Source organism: Kogia breviceps, chromosome 3, assembly GCF_026419965.1.
Source record: "Kogia breviceps isolate mKogBre1 chromosome 3, mKogBre1 haplotype 1, whole genome shotgun sequence".
Classification (NCBI taxonomy): Eukaryota; Metazoa; Chordata; class Mammalia; order Artiodactyla; family Physeteridae; genus Kogia; species Kogia breviceps.
The window spans coordinates 57,180,586-57,190,709 of NC_081312.1; the positions used below are offsets into that span (position 1 = coordinate 57,180,586).

General features: G+C 35.2%; 1 pseudogene; it reads right to left on the reverse strand.

Moving 5' to 3' along the window:
* Window positions 1-554: 554 nt before the first annotated feature.
* Window positions 555-9,839, reverse strand: LOC131752813 (signal peptidase complex subunit 2 pseudogene; annotated as a pseudogene).
* Between the last annotated feature and the right edge of the window lie 285 nt (window positions 9,840-10,124).

Sequence of the window (10,124 nt, forward strand, 5' to 3'; positions counted from 1 at the left end):
TTAATTGGTTAAAAGCACAAAATGTAACAGGCAGAAAATTTGTTTTAAATTAAAAAGCTGTGTTTTTTTCCCCCAATTCTCCCCAAGTCAGATATATACACACCCACAAAAATAATGTGTGAAGGAAAACTGACATATACAAGAAGTTGTAACCTGAATTAAGAGAAACAGCCATTGAAGCAGGAATTAACACAATAAACTCAGCAACAGGTTAACAGTTTTCAAAACTGAGTCCTCAAATACTGCATGACGCAAAGCTATACCATATAAAGTACTGCTAGGTATGAAGGAAGGAGTCTGTACCACTTTTAGCAAAAATGCTTTTCCAGAGAAGCAAATCAAAGCAACACAATCAGCAAACTAAAGAAGCTATAGCTAGATATTAGAGCTACAACTTCTCATATCTGACCTAGAAAGTCCTATTTATCCAGAATAGACTAAATTTTCAGGACGATTTAGGGAATTTTTTAAAAAATATTTCTTACTTTATCCATTTTAAGTTCTGTTTCTTTCTTCCATACCCCTTAATTCAGCATGATTCAGCAGAAAGATGGCTAGTTATAGAACTGGCAATTTTTTTTCTCTGTGGTGAGACTGACATTGAGCCTGGATATTTAAGGCTTGTATGCATCCATAACAGTGTTCTGCTGTGGTCAAAATCTTAACAATGAACTTGGTGAACTCGGCTTCCCATTGCTGCTTTGTTCTTCCACTGATGAAGGTCAGCTTTAGAGTGTATTTTTCACCAAACATTTTGAAAATGGACCAAATATCATCAGGATACATCCCTGTAGAATCTTTCCTGGGGCTACAAGAAAGATGCTCTTCTCCTTATGTGAGGTATAAATGGTCAGGATCTGCATCATCACAAAAGAGGATATGATGCACAAAGCCAGAACAGGCTTGGACTCTGGGTCCAAATCAAAGCCACTGTGGCAAAGAAACAAGAAATGGTACAGATGGTAAGGCAACCATCTGTTAGACCAAAATTCTCCACATACTAGTACATTCATTTTGGCAGAATCATTCAAATAATTTTTCACAGCTGACACATCCCATTTGTCAGTTTTTACAGGCTTATCATCAATCTTCCACTTGTCCAACAAGCCACTATGGCTACGGCCTGTCCCATAGCTGGGGCTGTTGTCGAATCCCAGTTCATCTGCCTGACACACAGTGAGGCCCAACAAACCAAAACATTAGAGTTGGAAGGGGAGAAAGGTTTATTGCAGGGCCAAGCAAGGAGAATGCGGTGGCTCCTGCTCTAAAGACCTAATCTCCCTAATAGTTTTTGTTTGTTTGTTTGTTTTTGTTGTTGTTTTTTTTATGTAAACGGGCCTCTCACTGTTGTGGCCTCTCCCGTTGCGGAGCACAGGCTCCGGACGTGCAGGCTCAATGGCCATGGCTCACGGGCCCAGACTCTCCACGTCATGTGGGATCTTCCCGGACCGGGGCACGAACCCGTGTTCCCTGCATCGGCAGGCCAACTCTCAACCACAGCGCCATCAGGGAAACCCTCTCTAATAGTTTTTGGGGAAGAGATTTTATAGACAAAATTTGGGGAGAGGTCTGCAGAGTGTGTGGCCTTCCTCTGATTGGTTGGTGGTGAGGTAACATGGTGTTCCAGGAATCTCAGTCATCAGCCTTCTAGTTCCAACCAGTCTGGGGTCCACAGGCTGTGCTCAGCCTAAAGTTACCATCCTCCACCTGGGTGGGGTCCTTAGTTCCTGTAGAAGAACTTAGAGACTTGTACCAAATTGTTATGCACATCTCCTGAGGAGGATCCAGGATGAGGCCCCACCCTGCACTATTGTTTCTCTCTGCATTGCCTTACTCCCCTAATTAGTAACTGTTTGGATCTTCCCTTTGGAACTCAGAGAAGGTCTAGGAGGCTGAAACATTTTCCCTACAAACAAGAAGCTGGCAGGGGAGGACTTCCCTGACGGTCCAGTGGTTAAAACTCTGTGTTCCCAATGCTGGGGGCATGGGTTTTATCCCTGGTTGGGGAACTAAGATTCCACATGTTGTACTGCACAGCCAAAAAAAAGAAAATAAATGGGGGACACAGAAAAGCTTTTGTACTTGGGAGAGGCCAACAGTGTCCTGCTCGGTTTCAATCCCCAGTTTTATTTGGTATTTCTCAATCTTCAGGAGAATAAGTGTTGGGCAAGAAAAGGAATAACATTTTGGATAGAAAAGTTAATCATAAACTCAGCAGAGGAACTCAGTTTTAGTGGGACTCATGTTCAGGGCCACTGTCAGCCCCACTACTATCTCTGCCACCATCTTGTCTCTTTCTCATTATTTCTTTCAGTTGATTCTTCTACTACATTTTATACAACTGAACCTGCACAACCACACAGGCACACAAATACATTCTCATGGTAGAAAATTCTTTGAGCTGCATTTAAAAATAACAACTGGGGCTTCCCTGGTGGTGCAGTGATTGAGAGTCCACCTGCTGATGCAGGGGACACGGGTTCGTGCCCCGGTCCGGGAAGATCCCACATGCTGTGGAGCAGCTGTGCCCATGAGCCATGGCCACTGGACCTGTGCGTCTAGAGCCTGTGCTCCACAACAGGGGAGGCCACAACAGTGAGAGGCCCGCGTACCGCAAAAAAAATAAAAATAAAAAATAAATAAAATAAAATAACAACTGAAAAGAATGTAAATATATATGTATCTATTTAAACTACTCAGAATTCTGAAAATAAATTATTTTAAGTAAGTATTTCAGTAGACAAGAAGATGTTGCTATTTAAAATATATTCAACAATTAATAGACTGAGTAAAAGGGAGGCTAAAATTTTGATTCAGGATGAAATTTTTGTCTAAATGAGTTAAGTATGAATGGTATTCCTAAATTGTGAATATAGTAATTAATTTTTTTTTCTTTGTAATCTCATAAGTGTCAGTTCAATTTACAAAGATATATTCAATTTATTTACAAATATTTGTATTATGCCACTGTTCTATCAAATTCGGTTACTATCCAACCAAGTAGTAAAACTACCTGTTGTCTTTTTTTATTGCTTTTAGTGTCTTTGAAACAACATTAATTTTCTCCTGAAAAATAAAATTTGTAATTTCTATATAGATGGATCCTACTAACATTGGATGACGTGAAGGATGACACTTTTAGTCCATATTTGTGAATCAGATAATACTATACCAATAAGATAAATTCTGACAAATTTCATTTGATACTATGACATAGAAGTTCAGTTTATGTTGGCTGATTATACATGAGTGTATATATGAGTGTATATATGATTATATATGTGTATATGTTTGTATATGCATATATACACAACCATATATATGCACACACACAAGGTGATCACACCTATAATTTTATAAGTATAATTCGTAAAGTCATAGATGTTTAAGGGTTGTTCTAACAAGCAGATAATATTCAAACATATTCTTACAATTTTGAAAATTAATGTATACAAATTATTGCATGTCAGAATTTCCTTGACAGATTGCTATAATACCAAATGGATATATAGGACAGCTGTTGCTATAGCAACAGGATAGGCTTAGGGAACCAAATATAGGATAATTTTTTAAAAATGATCGTACCCATTCACCTCAATCCACATACATGATAATTTTTTCTTCTGTATATACATTACTGGCTATACATTATTATCAATGATTTAAAAAATAAGGTTTGTTTGTACTTCTCCGATATATTTATATATAAGTACATTATAAAAACTTTTAAAAAATTGAGACTTTGGCTTTCTGCTTTTTATTTGCTCTTGTTTATGTTATGGTTTGATTTTCATGAATAACTGTTATATAGACACATGATAGATATAGAGATTTGTATTTTTGTAATTTTGTATGCAGGTTATTTCTTATCATGAGAGAATAGAACTATATATCTCAATTTCAGATGTATATATATAGATAGATATAAATATAGATATGTTCTAAACATTAACATAATTGACATTTGGGACAAAGTAAATTGGTCCTCTTTATTAAGGGAGGCTGTCCTGTGACCTCTAGGATGTCTAACCACATCCCTGGTCTCTATTCACTAAATGCCAGTAGCATTAGTGGATGCTATTAGTGGATCCCCCACCACTTCCAATTTCGAGAAACAATGAACGTATATAATTCAAGCAATGTATACCAAAGATGTCTCCAGATATTGCCAAATGTTCCCTTGGAGACAAATTGGCCCCTGTTGTGAAAAGCTGGTCTAATGTTTTAAAAATATTCCATACAAGCCAAATATATATTAAAGATTATCAACAATAGATTAAATATTTAAGCATTTGAACTATTTGAAAAATCCACATACATCTTTGATGAATTTTCATGGACTCTTCCAATCATTCAAATCTTGGGTCTTTAAAATATTTTAAAATATTAGATAAATAAGCAAATTTTCTTTCCTATAAACAAGTCTTTTAATAATATGTAGTAAGAAAAACACATAATATATAAGTTAGGAACTTTAAATCATCTACAATTTTATAATATTTACAAGCTAATTAATTAACTTGCCTTGGTTTTATGTATGCTGGTAGATGACATGAGATTCCTTAATCTAAGATGGGCAGTTTATTGCTAAAGCAATAGCAGTAGCCAGAGAATCAGTTTTATTTGTATTAGATTTCTGAGTTCCAATTCCTACAGGGAGACCCAAAGAGTCAGAAGATAACTGCACAGGTGGGGTGGATTGTATTACAGGAAAGGAATGCTGAATTTAGTTAGTTAGTTAGTTTAGTTTAATTAGTTAGTTCAAATCTCTTCTAATGCGGAATTAGTATGCCTGCCCTTTGATCTAGAGGGTGACAATATCTCTATTTTCAATCGTGTTTGCTATAAAAATGTCCTTTAAAAAAGATATCTGGAAGAAAAGGCAGTCAGTTCTTTGCTTACAAATATACAAAACATAAGAGACCCAGGAAGAATTGTTTCCCAACAGGTACTGCATATAGATAGATTGCATGAAACATAAACTTGAGTTTAATTATTGCTAAATAAATGCTGAAACAATTTGAAATCAAATTTGACTGACATGTACTGATTTTATCATCAGGACAAAGATATATAAAACCTATATAAAATAAATAAATACAGGCCCCAAATTTTAAAACACAAGTAATTGTGCTTTTAATTACCTGACTTTTTTCCTCTTCTAGAAAAAAATATCCTGTGGTATTCACAGAATCGGACTTGGGATCTAGCCTGTCTGGATTCAGATTCTGGGTTAGCTACTTAACAGTGATATGACATTAGAAGAGTTTTCTTTCTTTAGCTATTCATTGTTCAACTTCAGTTTTTTCTGTAAAAGAGAGAAGATACTAGTACTCATAGCACCAGCTGTTGCTAAAATTGTAAGTGGTAATTCATGTAATGTATATCGTGTAGAACAAAATAAATAATAAATGCTACTTATTGTTATTTCTTCTTTATTATATGAGTGAATTCAGTGTGCAAGTCACTGAAGCAAACATTGAAAATGCCAAGATATATAAGACACAATCCTTGTTCCTAGGAAGATGATGGTTACTGGATGAAACAGTCACCAAAAGTTATTTTTATCTTTTTACATATGGTAAAGATATATAGAAAGTACTGTATTTTTATTAAGAAGATTCACAACTTTCTATGCTCTATAGGTAGAGAAATGTAAGTATAATTTATATATTTTTAAGAAAAGATTCAATGGATATTTTAATTTATCCTGAAAAAACAAGTATTTCATATTTCACAAAAACACAAAAATAAACCATATTTTGTACTATGGTGTTTTGGAGATTGAATAGAAATTACAATGAGATAATGTCATTGCTTTATTTTTTTAAACCATTTAACTTAGACTTACCGTTAGAATACTCATTCTAAAACTTTACTATGCTGTATATCATTGCTTTATTCTAGCAATTTAGTGAAATAAGAGCAGATGATTCTAACATTTATTTTACTACTGTCTCCTCAAAACAATTTTAAAGGAGTTTTCCTTTTTTATCTGATTTCTTGGAAAATAAATTTATATCTAATTGGGCCTTATATTTAAGTTTTTGTTCTTCTGAATATCTTTGTGCTCTTTCTGGGTTTAGTTGCAGGCTCTGTTGTTTTTTTTTTTTAAATTTCTAACTTGTTCTTAGCACTAATATTCCAAAAAAATACAAGTGAGCTTAATGTTTTCTGATATCACTTCACTTTTTTTTTTTTTGACAATTTGGCATACCCTGTTTCTTTTACTTGAATTATCCACCACCTTCATGATTCAGTTCACACAACAACTCAGCAAAAATTCTCCTTGATTATCTTAATGCAAACCTAGCCCATATGAACTTCTATAACAATCTTCCATCTTTCATTCATTCATTTTTTTTCATTTAACCAATATTTGTTACACATCAACTATGTGCCAAACACTCTACAATGTATGTAAAAGGGAGATTAAATAAGACACCAACCCATCCTCTCCATGAACTTGAGATTTAGAAGTGAACATCGGTATTTCAACTCATTAGTTTCTTTTCATTTAATGACTTAAAGTAGACTGTTAGCCATGTGCAAAGGAGCACACAAAGGTGATGAATAAGCTTGTACTTGAAAATAATAAGATATAGCTAATAGATAAAACAGGAAATAAATTCAAGACAGAGGAAGAAGAAGGGGGAAAAAGATAGAGAGTAGTTTAAGAACAGGGTATGTTTTATTGAAATCATAAGTTGGGTGTGTTTGGATTACAGGTTATGTGATAGGTGAGAAGTTGGCGTGGTTCTCTGGGTATTAGTTTAGGATGGGTCCAGTTATTGGAGAACTGACATTGCATGCTATTATTGTGTTAGACTTTATTATTTGGGCAGTTTTAAGTAAGATGTGACAAAATCACATTGATTTTGAAGACATTTGACTCTGACAGTAATATAGAAACTATATATGGGGAAATCTGAGTTACTTAGAACAAGAACAGTTCGGTTTGTCTGATACTACCCTGACTAATGAAAAAAAAAGGGACTATTCCCTTCAAAATGTATTTTCTCAATTTCTCTTTAGGATTGTGTTTTGTACTCCCTTCCTTTTATTTTTTACCTCTTTATATAAGACACAATGGAGATACTTGAGGTACTTAAGAAGAACAACTCCATGTGAGCAAGGGGGAGAATGGAAGGTAATGAAGTCACGGGGTTAATGTGGAATTAATAATATACATTGTATAATTATACGTAATATGTATTACAACACACACACATGCAATTACAGAACTAGATCAAATATGTTTGCAGTATCAAAAAATAGAAATAGACGATCTCACTTATTAAAATATTTGTTTTACATGTTATATATGATATATAATTTTATAATATTGCATATATTTACTTTATAGTCTCTTTGCTTTTGGTATGCAATATTTTTTGGTCTAGTAACTACTTTTATATTAATGTCTTATAAATACACATACTTCCTTGTTGTATAACATATTGTATATTGGCTTAACGGACATTAATAGAATTACATAGAAATATCTTCTTCTACCTTATTTTTTTCTAAATATCTGATTTAAATATTTTTTCATTCCATGTAGTATCTGTAAGGCAGCCAATTCTACTATTTATTTATTCTAGCAATTATCTGTTTTTCCTAGTTTTATTTTTATCTATTGGAGACTTTAATATTTGCATCTATTGCCATCACTCATTCCTAGAGTCTTAAAAACATTAAATCCTCACTTCCAGAACACATAATAAATCGTCTTCAAATTTTTCTTATTTATCTATATCTTATTCTAAGAAATGGTGTATCAGATCAGTATTCACTGAGTTTTTGCATTTTTATTGTCTGTTTGTTTCACTTATTCTTGAAAGACACTACTGCTTGATAGAAAAACCAGCTATCCTAAAAATGTTACACCATTCTGTTTTGGAATAAAATGTTCCTTTAAAGAATTGATTTTCTTTCCCATATAAATCACTTGATATGGACATCCAAAATTAATTTTTGATTTTCTTCAAAATTTTTCTGTGTGTTTTAAAATCAACTTTTGTACTGTTACTTGGTTAATTTTTACCTTTTGTTACTATATATATATATATATATATATAGAGAGAGAGAGAGAGAGGTGAATGGGTAATAATTCTTACTGATTTTTCATGCTTAAATGAGTTGTGTTTTCCTAGGTTATCAGGAGGTACTTAAAGTGATAGAACAGGTTAGCTTTCCCAGTCTAGTAACTAATGTACAGATTCCTCCCTTTGTATTTTTACCATGAGGTATTGAAAAAATGTCTCTTTGTGAAGTCACATCTCTATCACTCACAGATAAATCAATTCAAAGGTACTTTCTTTGTACCATTTTTATCTTCCAGAGCTCTACAAACCTTTCCTTTTAAATGGGTCTCTTGTTTCTGAAGAATGTATTTTGCTGCTATACTACATTCTGAATTTATCATCCTCGGAACCTCTCTTCCTTCATATTACTTCTGTACATCTGGGAGGCCCAGCAATTGTGCCCACCACTTCTGCTGCCTGCAGTTTGTGGTAAATTTCTATCAGTTGGAAAGGAGGTAGTTTTATCTGCACTTTTCAACAGCTTGAAGCTGGTGTGGATTTTGAATTTTGTCAGTTTTCTCAGATTTGTTCACCTGGTAGCTACTCAGCCAAGTACGTCTCTTTTGGGGTATAAATTTTATTGGCAATACCTTCATTCTGAGACTTGTTAGATCTTTCAGTATTGTACTTCCCCTCTATCACTTCTACAGAGAAGTTGCTGATCCTGGTCACATACGCCTATGTTCAAGAGTTGATGCGGTTCCTTCTTACCTAGTTGTTGAAGATGCCATATATGGATTTGTTTTTTCCTTTTACTCTACAGTCCAGTCTGTCTGTTGACTATAGTAAAAAACAATCATGTTTGTACTATATTTTTGTCAATGGGAATCTTCAGTGATATTAAAAGGCATGAAATTGGATGATGCAGCCTAGAAAGTAAACACAGTTAAGAGGTCCCCAAGAAACTGTTACCTATATGAATTGGAAAGTGGAAAGGACAGAGTAGAAGACAGCAGTGTAGGAAGTCAAAGAGTTGGCATTTTAGAAACCAAAATTAAAAATGTTTCAACGAGGGTATGCTGCTGATAGGTGAAGTAAGATAAAAACTAATACAAGATGGGATTGGTTTTATGTTAAAATAGTAAAACACCTCCATAAAAGTTTTAAAATCTGGTGTCACTCTGGTCAATATTGCAGATGCTCAACTCAAGGGTACCCTATTTTTTTAAAGGATTGGTTGCCAATATTTGTCCTAAATATTATAAATGCAAATGATATTTGTGGATTTTTCCAATTCATAAGTATTTCTAGACTCCACACTGGAATGAATCATATCCAATAAGTTAGCACAAGGTATAGAATTATGTTTTCATATTGAATTTTTTGTTGTATTGTGCCAGTTACTGATTTATCGCCTTTCAGCTCCAAATTAACCCTGTCAGATTACTCTGTGAAAATGGTACTTGATATTTTAAATACTTTTTTTTCCCATTCCCGGTGGCAGGAAGCTCTGTCAGTAGAAGGGGCTGAAGAGACATTCCACGAAGAAGGGTCTTTTCTTCCTAGCACAGGTCTGCTCACTCATAGCAAGCTACTCCTACTAGCACTTTCCCCTCTTTACTGCCCTTTCCTGTGGGACAGCACTAAGCAGCCAGAAGCTTCTCCCAGCGTGTAGGTCTTCACCAGGCTCTCTGGTAGCAGTCTCTCAGCTCCTTCAGTGCTTGTAAATTCTCCAGTTCCCAGCTCCTGCAGTGCACGCTGTGAGCACTCAGCTTTGGGTACCCCCCCACCACCACCACTTTTCCCGACCATCCGGCAGTTTTATAGCAGAATCCCTCGGATCTCTGCGTCACATCCGGCTTCCCCAGTGCCCTGCTTCTGCACTGCATGACAGCCAGCAGCACCCAACAGGGAACAGCTTTCTCTGGCACCCCAGAGGGTAGATTTCTGCCAGGTTCTACCACAAGTGGAACAACACAGGTACATCTCTGCCATTCAGTGAGTCACAGGGGTGCTTTCTCCAAGACCCGGATGTTGGCCTAGGGGAAGCAGGAGTTTTCCATGGGCATTCTGTCTCAGCCCTAGGGTTAGTGACTG